Below are 12,849 nucleotides of genomic sequence, written 5' to 3' on the forward strand. Positions count from 1 at the left end.
TTTAAATTGAAGCCTTGATTGATTTCAATGTTCTTCAGTGCTTGTCTTTGGGGCAGTGTGGTCTGTCTCTTCCTTTTCTATATTTGACCAGTGTTAGCAATCGTCTTTGCATTTGACACTGCCTGTAGTAAATATACCTGTATTTGGTGCAATGTTTGCACTAAGAGTCCCAACTAATTCTGCCTTTGGATTGTTGCGATCGGTACCCTAACAATGGCATTGGCTTGTACTTATAACAGAGTAAGTGCTACTTGTTGGGGTAGTCTTCTGTGACTTTTACATCTGTTATTCATACACATTGTGTTTGTCATGTGCTTCTAAATTCCACTATTACATTGCTTTAAATTGAAGCCTTGATTGATTTCAATGTTCTTCAGTGCTTGTCTTTGGGGCAGTGTGATCTGTCTGTTCATTCTCTATATTTGACCTGTGTTAGCAATCTTCTTTACATTTTACACTGCCTGTAGTAAATGTACCTGCATTTAGGTGCAATGTTTGCACTAAGAGTCCCAACTAATTCTGCCTTTGGATTGTTGCGATCGGTACCCTAACAATGGCATTGGCTTGTACTTATAACAGAGTAAGTGCTACTTGTTGGGGTAGTCTTCTGTGACTTTTACATCTGTTATTCATACACATTGTGTTTGTCATGTGCTTCAAAATCCCACTATTATATTACTTTAAATTGAAGCCTTGATTGATTTCAATGTTCTTCAGTGCTTGTCTTTGGGGCATTGTGGTCTGTCTCTTCCTTTTCTATATTTGACCAGTGTTAGCAATCGTCTTTGCATTTGACACTGCCTGTAGTAAATATACCTGTATTTGGTGCAATGTTTGCACTAAGAGTCCCAACTAATTCTGCCTTTGGATTGTTGCGATCGGTACCCTAACAATTGCATTGGCTTGTCCTTATAACAGAGTAAGTGCTACTTGTTGGGGTAGTCTTCTGTGACTTTTACATCTGTTATTCATACACATTGTGTTTGTCATAGCCCACTAAATCCCACACTTACATTACCTTAAAGTGAAGCGTTTATTGATTTCAATGTTCATAAGTGCTTGTCTTTGGGGCAGTGTGATCTGTCTGTTCCTTCTCTATATTTGACCAGTGTTAGCAATCTTTTTGCATTTTACACTGCCTGTAGTAAATGTACCTGCATTTAGGTGCAATGTTTGCACGGAGAGTCCCAACCAAATCTGTCTTTGGATTGTTGCGATCGGTACCCTAACAATGGCATTGGCTTGTCCTTATAACAGAGTAAGTGCTACTTGTTGGGGTAGTCTTCTGTGACTTTTACATCTGTTATTCATACACATTGTGTTTGTCATGTGCTTCTAAATTCCACTATTACATTGCTTTAAATTGAAGCCTTGATTGATTTCAATGTTCTTCAGTGCTTGTCTTTGGGGCAGTGTGATCTGTCTGTTCCTTCTCTATATATGACCTGTGTTAGCAATCTTCTTTGCATTTTACACTGCCTGTAGTAAATGTACCTGCATTTAGGTGCAATGTTTGCACTAAGAGTCCCAACCAAATCTGTCTTTGGATTGTTGCGATCGGTACCCTAACAATGGCATTGGCTTGTCCTTATAACAGAGTAAGTGCTACTTGTTGGGGTAGTCTTCTGTGACTTTTACATCTGTTATTCATACACATTGTGTTTGTCATGTGCTTCTAAATTCCACTATTACATTGCTTTAAATTGAAGCCTTGATTGATTTCAATGTTCTTCAGTGCTTGTCTTGGGGCAGTGTGGTCTGTCTCTTCCTTTTCTATATTTGACCAGTGTTAGCAATCTTCTTTGCATTTTACACTGCCTGTAGTAAATGTACCTGCATTTAGGTGCAATGTTTGCACGGAGAGTCCCAACCAAATCTGTCTTTGGATTGTTGCGATCGGTACCCTAACAATGGCATTGGCTTGTCCTTATAACAGAGTAAGTGCTACTTGTTGGGGTAGTCTTCTGTGACTTTTACATCTGTCATTCATACACATGTCATTTGTCATGGGCCTCTAAATCCCACACTTACATGACCTTACAGTGAAGCATTGATTGATTTCAATGTTTATAAGTGCTTCTCTTTGGGGTAGTGTGATCTGTGTCTGTTCTTTCTCTATAATTTCCTCTGGTCAATTTCCTCCGTATCAAGTTCATTGAGAATTATCCTTCAACTTGAGTGACTCTCTTTTCTCTAATCACAGAAAGTGCTATTAAGTTGGGGGACATTACCTTAAAGTGAAGCGTTGATTGATTTCAATGTTCATAAGTGCTTCTCTTTGGGGTAGTGTGATCTGTGTCTGTTCTTTCTCTATATTTGACCAGTGTTAGCAATCTTCTTTGCATTTTACACTGCCTGTAGTAAATGTACCTGCATTTAGGTGCAATGTTTGCACTAAGAGTCCCAACTAATTCTGCCTTTGGATTGTTGCGATCGGTACCCTAACAATGGCATTGGCTTGTACTTATAACAGAGTAAGTGCTACTTGTTGGGGTAGTCTTCTGTGACTTTTACATCTGTCATTCATACACATGTCATTTGTCATGGGCCTCTAAATCCCACACTTACATGACCTTACAGTGAAGCATTGATTGATTTCAATGTTTATAAGTGCTTCTCTTTGGGGTAGTGTGATCTGTGTCTGTTCTTTCTCTATAATTTCCTCTGGTCAATTTCCTCCGTATCAAGTTCATTGAGAATTATCCTTCAACTTGAGTGACTCTCTTTTCTCTAATCACAGAAAGTGCTATTAAGTTGGGGGACAATACCTTAAAGTGAAGCGTTGATTGATTTCAATGTTCATAAGTGCTTCTCTTTGGGGTAGTGTGATCTGTGTCTGTTCTTTCTCTATAATTTCCTCTGGTCAATTTCCTCCGTATCAAGTTCATTGAGAATTATCCTTCAACTTGAGTTACTCTCTTTCCTCTAATCACAGAAAGTGCTATTAAGTTGGGGTATTATTCTTCAACGGATGGCAACTAATTTTATATGACTGTGGGAATTACCAGAATGGCTCCCCTTACAAGATACATTTTTGATGTTCTTTTTCTGAAGTTAATTGAACTTTGTTAGAGTATCAAGTTATTGGGAACCACACATTGCCTGCATGCTCCATTAAGTTTGCATGTATTTACAATAGGTTACAATAGTTGTCTAGAAACTCTATATAGAATGAGTGCTGTATGAAGTTTGCCCCTCTGTAACTGCTGTTTTTGCATCGGAAAAGACTCAAGTCTAGTAGACCATTCAAATAATTGGGCCTTTAAGGCAGAGAACCAAAACTCCTCTCAATCCTAATGTTTTGAATGTGTGAAATAGTTTCTCTTGATTAAAATGACGAACCTTAGATAAAGGCAGAGCACTCGTCAAGCTTAAGTACCTGAGTCGTTCACAGCACAGCATTTACCGACATGGGAGTGGTTGTGTTTGCTGAACATGAACCAATCTTAAGTTCTTCCTGGGAGTTGAGGGCAGCTCCTTGATATAAGAAATACTCAGGAACATGTCTCTAGAGGAAGATGGACTTCATGGAATCAACAGTAAGTGATCATTTGGTGGGCAGGTCATATACAGGTCTTTAAAATTGGTTGGGATTGGTACCTTAACAATGGCATTGGCGTGTCCTTATAACAGAGTAAGTGCTACTTGTTGGGGTAGTCTTCTGTGACTTTTACATCTGTTATTCATACACATTGTGTTTGTCATGTGCTTCTAAATTCCACTATTACATTGCTTTAAATTGAAGCCTTGATTGATTTCAATGTTCTTCAGTGCTTGTCTTTGGGGCAGTGTGATCTGTCTGTTCCTTCTCTATATTTGACCAGTGTTAGCAATCTTCTTTGCATTTTACACTGCCTGTAGTAAATGTACCTGCATTTAGGTGCAATGTTTGCACGGAGAGTCCCAACCAAATCTGTCTTTGGATTGTTGCGATCGGTACCCTAACAATGGCATTGGCTTGTCCTTATAACAGAGTAAGTGCTACTTGTTGGGGTAGTCTTCTGTGACTTTTACATCTGTTATTTATACACATTGTGTTTGTCATGTGCTTCAAAATCCCACTATTATATTACTTTAAATTGAAGCCTTGATTGATTTCAATGTTCTTCAGTGCTTGTCTTTGGGGCAGTGTGGTCTGTCTCTTCCTTTTCTATATTTGACCAGTGTTAGCAATCGTCTTTGCATTTGACACTGCCTGTAGTAAATATACCTGTATTTGGTGCAATGTTTGCACTAAGAGTCCCAACTAATTCTGCCTTTGGATTGTTGCGATCGGTACCCTAACAATGGCATTGGCTTGTACTTATAACAGAGTAAGTGCTACTTGTTGGGGTAGTCTTCTGTGACTTTTACATCTGTTATTTATACACATTGTGTTTGTCATAGCCCACTAAATCCCACACTTACATTACCTTAAAGTGAAGCGTTTATTGATTTCAATGTTCATAAGTGCTTGTCTTTGGGGCAGTGTGATCTGTCTGTTCCTTCTCTATATTTGACCAGTGTTAGCAATCTTCTTTGCATTTTACACTGCCTGTAGTAAATGTACCTGCATTTAGGTGCAATGTTTGCACGGAGAGTCCCAACCAAATCTGTCTTTGGATTGTTGCGATCGGTACCCTAACAATGGCATTGGCTTGTACTTATAACAGAGTAAGTGCTACTTGTTGGGGTAGTCTTCTGTGACTTTTACATCTGTTATTTATACACATTGTGTTTGTCATGTGCTTCTAAATTCCACTATTACATTGCTTTAAATTGAAGCCTTGATTGATTTCAATGTTCTTCAGTGCTTGTCTTTGGGGCAGTGTGGTCTGTCTGTTCCTTCTCTATATTTGACCAGTGTTAGCAATCTTCTTTGCATTTTACACTGCCTGTAGTAAATGTACCTGCATTTAGGTGCAATGTTTGCACGGAGAGTCCCAACCAAATCTGTCTTTGGATTGTTGCGATCGGTACCCTAACAATGGCATTGGCTTGTCCTTATAACAGAGTAAGTGCTACTTGTTGGGGTAGTCTTCTGTGACTTTTACATCTGTTATTTATACACATTGTGTTTGTCATGTGCTTCTAAATTCCACTATTACATTGCTTTAAATTGAAGCCTTGATTGATTTCAATGTTCTTCAGTGCTTGTCTTTGGGGCAGTGTGGTCTGTCTGTTCCTTCTCTATATTTGACCAGTGTTAGCAATCTTCTTTGCATTTTACACTGCCTGTAGTAAATGTACCTGCATTTAGGTGCAATGTTTGCACGGAGAGTCCCAACCAAATCTGTCTTTGGATTGTTGCGATCGGTACCCTAACAATGGCATTGGCTTGTCCTTATAACAGAGTAAGTGCTACTTGTTGGGGTAGTCTTCTGTGACTTTTACATCTGTTATTTATACACATTGTGTTTGTCATGTGCTTCTAAATTCCACTATTACATTGCTTTAAATTGAAGCCTTGATTGATTTCAATGTTCTTCAGTGCTTGTCTTTGGGGCAGTGTGGTCTGTCTCTTCCTTCTCTATATTTGACCAGTGTTAGCAATCTTCTTTGCATTTTACACTGCCTGTATTAAATGTACCTGCATTTAGGTGCAATGTTTGCACTGAGAGTCCCAACCAAATCTGTCTTTGGATTGTTGCGATCGGTACCCTAACAATGGCATTGGCTTGTCCTTATAACAGAGTAAGTGCTACTTGTTGGGGTAGTCTTCTGTGACTTTTACATCTGTTATTTATACACATTGTGTTTGTCATGTGCTTCTAAATTCCACTATTACATTGCTTTAAATTGAAGCCTTGATTGATTTCAATGTTCTTCAGTGCTTGTCTTTGGGGCAGTGTGGTCTGTCTCTTCCTTCTCTATATTTGACCAGTGTTAGCAATCTTCTTTGCATTTTACACTGCCTGTATTAAATGTACCTGCATTTAGGTGCAATGTTTGCACTGAGAGTCCCAACTAAATCTATCTTTGGATCGTTGCGATCGGTACCCTAACAATGGCATTAGCTTGTCCTTATAACAGAGTAAGTGCTACTTGTTGGGGTAGTCTTCTGTGACTTTTACATCTGTTATTTATACACATTGTGTTTGTCATGTGCTTCTAAATTCCACTATTACATTGCTTTAAATTGAAGCCTTGATTGATTTCAATGTTCTTCAGTGCTTGTCTTTGGGGCAGTGTGGTCTGTCTCTTCCTTCTCTATATTTGACCAGTGTTAGCAATCTTCTTTGCATTTTACACTGCCTGTATTAAATGTACCTGCATTTAGGTGCAATGTTTGCACTGAGAGTCCCAACTAAATCTATCTTTGGATCGTTGCGATCGGTACCCTAACAATGGCATTAGCTTGTCCTTATAACAGAGTAAGTGCTACTTGTTGGGGTAGTCTTCTGTGACTTTTACATCTGTTATTTATACACATTGTGTTTGTCATGTGATTCAAAATTCCACTATTACATTGCTTTAAATTGAAGCCTTGATTGATTTCAATGTTCTTCAGTGCTTGTCTTTGGGGCAGTGTGATCTGTCTGTTCCTTCTCTATATTTGACCAGTGTTAACAATCTTCTTTGCATTTTACACTGCCTGTAGTAAATGTACCTGAATTTAGGTGCAATGTTTGCACTGAGAGTCCCAACTAAATCTATCTTTGGATCGTTGCGATCGGTACCCTAACAATGGCATTGGCTTGTCCTTATAACAGAGTAAGTGCTACTTGTTGGGGTAGTCTTCTGTGACTTTTACATCTGTTATTCATACACATTGTGTTTGTCATGTGCTTCTAAATTCCACTATTACATTGCTTTAAATTGAAGCCTTGATTGATTTCAATGTTCTTCAGTGCTTGTCTTTGGGGCAGTGTGGTCTGTCTCTTCCTTCTCTATATTTGACCAGTGTTAGCAATCTTCTTTGCATTTTACACTGCCTGTAGTAAATGTACCTGCATTTAGGTGCAATGTTTGCACTGAGAGTCCCAACCAAATCTGTCTTTGGATTGTTGCGATCGGTACCCTAACAATGGCATTGGCTTGTCCTTATAACAGAGTAAGTGCTACTTGTTGGGGTAGTCTTCTGTGACTTTTACATCTGTTATTTATACACATTGTGTTTGTCATGTGCTTCTAAATTCCACTATTACATTGCTTTAAATTGAAGCCTTGATTGATTTCAATGTTCTTCAGTGCTTGTCTTTGGGGCAGTGTGGTCTGTCTCTTCCTTCTCTATATTTGACCAGTGTTAGCAATCTTCTTTGCATTTTACACTGCCTGTATTAAATGTACCTGCATTTAGGTGCAATGTTTGCACTGAGAGTCCCAACTAAATCTATCTTTGGATCGTTGCGATCGGTACCCTAACAATGGCATTAGCTTGTCCTTATAACAGAGTAAGTGCTACTTGTTGGGGTAGTCTTCTGTGACTTTTACATCTGTTATTTATACACATTGTGTTTGTCATGTGCTTCTAAATTCCACTATTACATTGCTTTAAATTGAAGCCTTGATTGATTTCAATGTTCTTCAGTGCTTGTCTTTGGGGCAGTGTGGTCTGTCTCTTCCTTCTCTATATTTGACCAGTGTTAGCAATCTTCTTTGCATTTTACACTGCCTGTATTAAATGTACCTGCATTTAGGTGCAATGTTTGCACTGAGAGTCCCAACTAAATCTATCTTTGGATCGTTGCGATCGGTACCCTAACAATGGCATTAGCTTGTCCTTATAACAGAGTAAGTGCTACTTGTTGGGGTAGTCTTCTGTGACTTTTACATCTGTTATTTATACACATTGTGTTTGTCATGTGATTCAAAATTCCACTATTACATTGCTTTAAATTGAAGCCTTGATTGATTTCAATGTTCTTCAGTGCTTGTCTTTGGGGCAGTGTGATCTGTCTGTTCCTTCTCTATATTTGACCAGTGTTAACAATCTTCTTTGCATTTTACACTGCCTGTAGTAAATGTACCTGCATTTAGGTGCAATGTTTGCACTGAGAGTCCCAACTAAATCTATCTTTGGATCGTTGCGATCGGTACCCTAACAATGGCATTGGCTTGTCCTTATAACAGAGTAAGTGCTACTTGTTGGGGTAGTCTTCTGTGACTTTTACATCTGTTATTCATACACATTGTGTTTGTCATGTGCTTCTAAATTCCACTATTACATTGCTTTAAATTGAAGCCTTGATTGATTTCAATGTTCTTCAGTGCTTGTCTTTGGGGCAGTGTGGTCTGTCTCTTCCTTCTCTATATTTGACCAGTGTTAGCAATCTTCTTTGCATTTTACACTGCCTGTAGTAAATGTACCTGCATTTAGGTGCAATGTTTGCACGGAGAGTCCCAACCAAATCTGTCTTTGGATTGTTGCGATCGGTACCCTAACAATGGCATTGGCTTGTACTTATAACAGAGTAAGTGCTACTTGTTGGGGTAGTCTTCTGTGACTTTTACATCTGTTATTTATACACATTGTGTTTGTCATAGCCCACTAAATCCCACACTTACATTACCTTAAAGTGAAGCGTTTATTGATTTCAATGTTCATACGTGCTTCTTTTTGGGGTAGTGTGATCTGTCTGTTCCTTCTCTATATTTGACCAGTGTTAGCAATCTTATTTGCATTTGACACTGGCTGTAGTAAATATACCTGCATTTAGGTGCAATGTTTGCACGGAGAGTCCCAACCAAATCTGTCTTTGGATTGTTGCGATCGGTACCCTAACAATGGCATTGGCTTGTCCTCATAACAGAGTAAGTGCTACTTGTTGGGGTAGTCTTCTGTGACTTTTACATCTGTTATTCATACACATTGTGTTTGTCATGTGCTTCTAAATTCCACTATTACATTGCTTTAAATTGAAGCCTTGATTGATTTCAATGTTCTTCAGTGCTTGTCTTTGGGGCAGTGTGGTCTGTCTCTTCCTTTTCTATATTTGACCAGTGTTAGCAATCGTCTTTGCATTTGACACTGCCTGTAGTAAATATACCTGCATTTAGGTGCAATGTTTGCACTGAGAGTCCAAACTAAATCTGTCTTTGGATTGTTGCGATCGGTACCCTAACAATGGCATTGGCTTGTCCTTATAAAAGAGTAAGTGCTACTTGTTGGGGTAGTCTTCTGTGACTTTTACATCTGTTATTTATACACATTGTGTTTGTCATGTGCTTCAAAATCCCATTATTATATTACTTTAAATTGAAGCCTTGATTGATTTCAATGTTCTTCAGTGCTTGTCTTTGGGGCAGTGTGATCAGTCTGTTCCTTCTCTATATTTGACCAGTGTTAGCAATCTTCTTTGCATTTTACACTGCCTGTAGTAAATATACCTGCATTTAGGTGCAATGTTTGCACGGAGAGTCCCAACTAAATCTGTCTTTGGATTGTTGCGATCGGTACCCTAAAAATGGTATTGGCTTGTCCTTATAACAGAGTAAGTGCTGCTTGTTGGGGTAGTTTTTTGTGACTTTTACATCTGTTATTTATACATATTGTGTTTGTCATGTGCTTCTAAATTCCACTATTGCATTGCTTTAAATTGAAGCCTTGATTGATTTGAATGTTCTTCAGTGCTTGTCTTTGGGGCGGTGTGGTCTGTCTCTTCCTTTTCTATATTTGACCAGTGTTAGCAATCTTCTTTGCATTTTACACTGCCTGTAGTAAATATACCTGCATTTAGGTGCAATGTTTGCACTGAGAGTCCAAACTAAATCTGTCTTTGGATTGTTGCGATCGGTACCCTAACAATGGCATTGGCTTGTCCTTATAAAAGAGTAAGTGCTACTTGTTGGGGTAGTTTTCTGTGACTTTTACATCTGTTATTTATACACATTGTGTTTGTCATGGCCCACTAAATCCCACACTTACATTACCTGAAAGTGAAGCGTTGATTGATTTCAATGTTCATAAGTGCTTCTCTTTGGGGTAGTGTGATCTGTGTCTGTTCTTTCTCTATAATTTCCTCTGGTCAATTTCCTCCGTATCAAGTTCATTGAGAATTATCCTTCAACTTGAGTGACTCTCTTTCCTCTAATCACAGAAAGTGCTATTAAGTTGGGGTATTATTCTTCAACGGATGGCAACTAATTTTATATGACTGTGGGAATTACCAGAATGGCTCCCCTTACAACATTTTTGATGTTCTTTTTCTGAAGTTAATTGAACTTTGTTAGAGTATCAAGTTATTGGGAACCACATATTGCCTGCATGCTCTATTAAGTTTGCATGTATTTACAATAGGTTACAATAGTTGTCTAGAAACTCTATATAGAATGAGTGCTGTATGAAGTTTGCTTGTCTGTAACTGCTGTTTTTGCATCGGAAAAGACTCAAGTCTAGTAGACCATTCAAATAATTGGGCCTTTAAGGCAGAGAACCAAAACTCCTCTCAATCCTAATGTTTTGAATGTGTGAAATAGTTTCTCTTGATTCAAATGACGAACCTTAGATAAAGGCAGAGCACTCGTCAAGCTTAAGTACCTGAGTCGTTCACAGCACAGCATTTACCGACGTGGGAGTGGTTGTGGTTGCTGAACATGAACCAATCTTAAGTTCTTCCTGGGAGTTGAGGGCAGCTCCTTGTTATAAGAAATACTCAGGAACATGTCTCTAGAGGAAGATGGACTTCATGGAATCAACAGTAAGTGATCATTTGGTGGGCAGGTCATATACAGGTCTTTAAAATTGGTTGGAATCGGTACCTTAACAATGGCATTGGCTTGTCCTTATAACAGAGTAAGTGCTACTTGTTGGGGTAGTCTTCTGTGACTTTTACATCTGTTATTCATACACATTGTGTTTGTCATGGGCCACTAAATCCCACACTTACATTACCTTAAAGTGAAGCGTTGATTGATTTCAATGTTCATAAGTGCTTGTCTTTGGGGTAGTGTGGTCTGTCTCTTCCTTTTCTATATTTGACCAGTGTTAGCAATCGTCTTTGCATTTGACACTGCCTGTAGTAAATATACCTGTATTTGGTGCAATGTTTGCACTAAGAGTCCGAACTAATTCTGCCTTTGGATTGTTGCGATCGGTACCCTAACAATGGCATTGGCTTGTACTTATAACAGAGTAAGTGCTACTTGTTGGGGTAGTCTTCTGTGACTTTTACATCTGTTATTTATACACATTGTGTTTGTCATAGCCCACTAAATCCCACACTTACATTACCTTAAAGTGAAGCGTTTATTGATTTCAATGTTCATAAGTGCTTGTCTTTGGGGCAGTGTGATCTGTCTGTTCCTTCTCTATATTTGACCAGTGTTAGCAATCTTCTTTGCATTTTACACTGCCTGTAGTAAATGTACCTGCATTTAGGTGCAATGTTTGCACGGAGAGTCCCAACCAAATCTGTCTTTGGATTGTTGCGATCGGTACCCTAACAATGGCATTGGCTTGTACTTATAACAGAGTAAGTGCTACTTGTTGGGGTAGTCTTCTGTGACTTTTACATCTGTTATTTATACACATTGTGTTTGTCATGTGCTTCTAAATTCCACTATTACATTGCTTTAAATTGAAGCCTTGATTGATTTCAATGTTCTTCAGTGCTTGTCTTTGGGGCAGTGTGGTCTGTCTGTTCCTTCTCTATATTTGACCAGTGTTAGCAATCTTCTTTGCATTTTACACTGCCTGTAGTAAATGTACCTGCATTTAGGTGCAATGTTTGCACGGAGAGTCCCAACCAAATCTGTCTTTGGATTGTTGCGATCGGTACCCTAACAATGGCATTGGCTTGTCCTTATAACAGAGTAAGTGCTACTTGTTGGGGTAGTCTTCTGTGACTTTTACATCTGTTATTTATACACATTGTGTTTGTCATGTGCTTCTAAATTCCACTATTACATTGCTTTAAATTGAAGCCTTGATTGATTTCAATGTTCTTCAGTGCTTGTCTTTGGGGCAGTGTGGTCTGTCTGTTCCTTCTCTATATTTGACCAGTGTTAGCAATCTTCTTTGCATTTTACACTGCCTGTAGTAAATGTACCTGCATTTAGGTGCAATGTTTGCACGGAGAGTCCCAACCAAATCTGTCTTTGGATTGTTGCGATCGGTACCCTAACAATGGCATTGGCTTGTCCTTATAACAGAGTAAGTGCTACTTGTTGGGGTAGTCTTCTGTGACTTTTACATCTGTTATTTATACACATTGTGTTTGTCATGTGCTTCTAAATTCCACTATTACATTGCTTTAAATTGAAGCCTTGATTGATTTCAATGTTCTTCAGTGCTTGTCTTTGGGGCAGTGTGGTCTGTCTCTTCCTTCTCTATATTTGACCAGTGTTAGCAATCTTCTTTGCATTTTACACTGCCTGTATTAAATGTACCTGCATTTAGGTGCAATGTTTGCACTGAGAGTCCCAACCAAATCTGTCTTTGGATTGTTGCGATCGGTACCCTAACAATGGCATTGGCTTGTCCTTATAACAGAGTAAGTGCTACTTGTTGGGGTAGTCTTCTGTGACTTTTACATCTGTTATTTATACACATTGTGTTTGTCATGTGCTTCTAAATTCCACTATTACATTGCTTTAAATTGAAGCCTTGATTGATTTCAATGTTCTTCAGTGCTTGTCTTTGGGGCAGTGTGGTCTGTCTCTTCCTTCTCTATATTTGACCAGTGTTAGCAATCTTCTTTGCATTTTACACTGCCTGTATTAAATGTACCTGCATTTAGGTGCAATGTTTGCACTGAGAGTCCCAACTAAATCTATCTTTGGATCGTTGCGATCGGTACCCTAACAATGGCATTAGCTTGTCCTTATAACAGAGTAAGTGCTACTTGTTGGGGTAGTCTTCTGTGACTTTTACATCTGTTATTTATACACATTGTGTTTGTCATGTGCTTCTAAATTCCACTATTACAT

The sequence above is a fragment of the Osmerus mordax genome, chromosome 9 (assembly GCF_038355195.1).
Source record: "Osmerus mordax isolate fOsmMor3 chromosome 9, fOsmMor3.pri, whole genome shotgun sequence".
Classification (NCBI taxonomy): Eukaryota; Metazoa; Chordata; class Actinopteri; order Osmeriformes; family Osmeridae; genus Osmerus; species Osmerus mordax.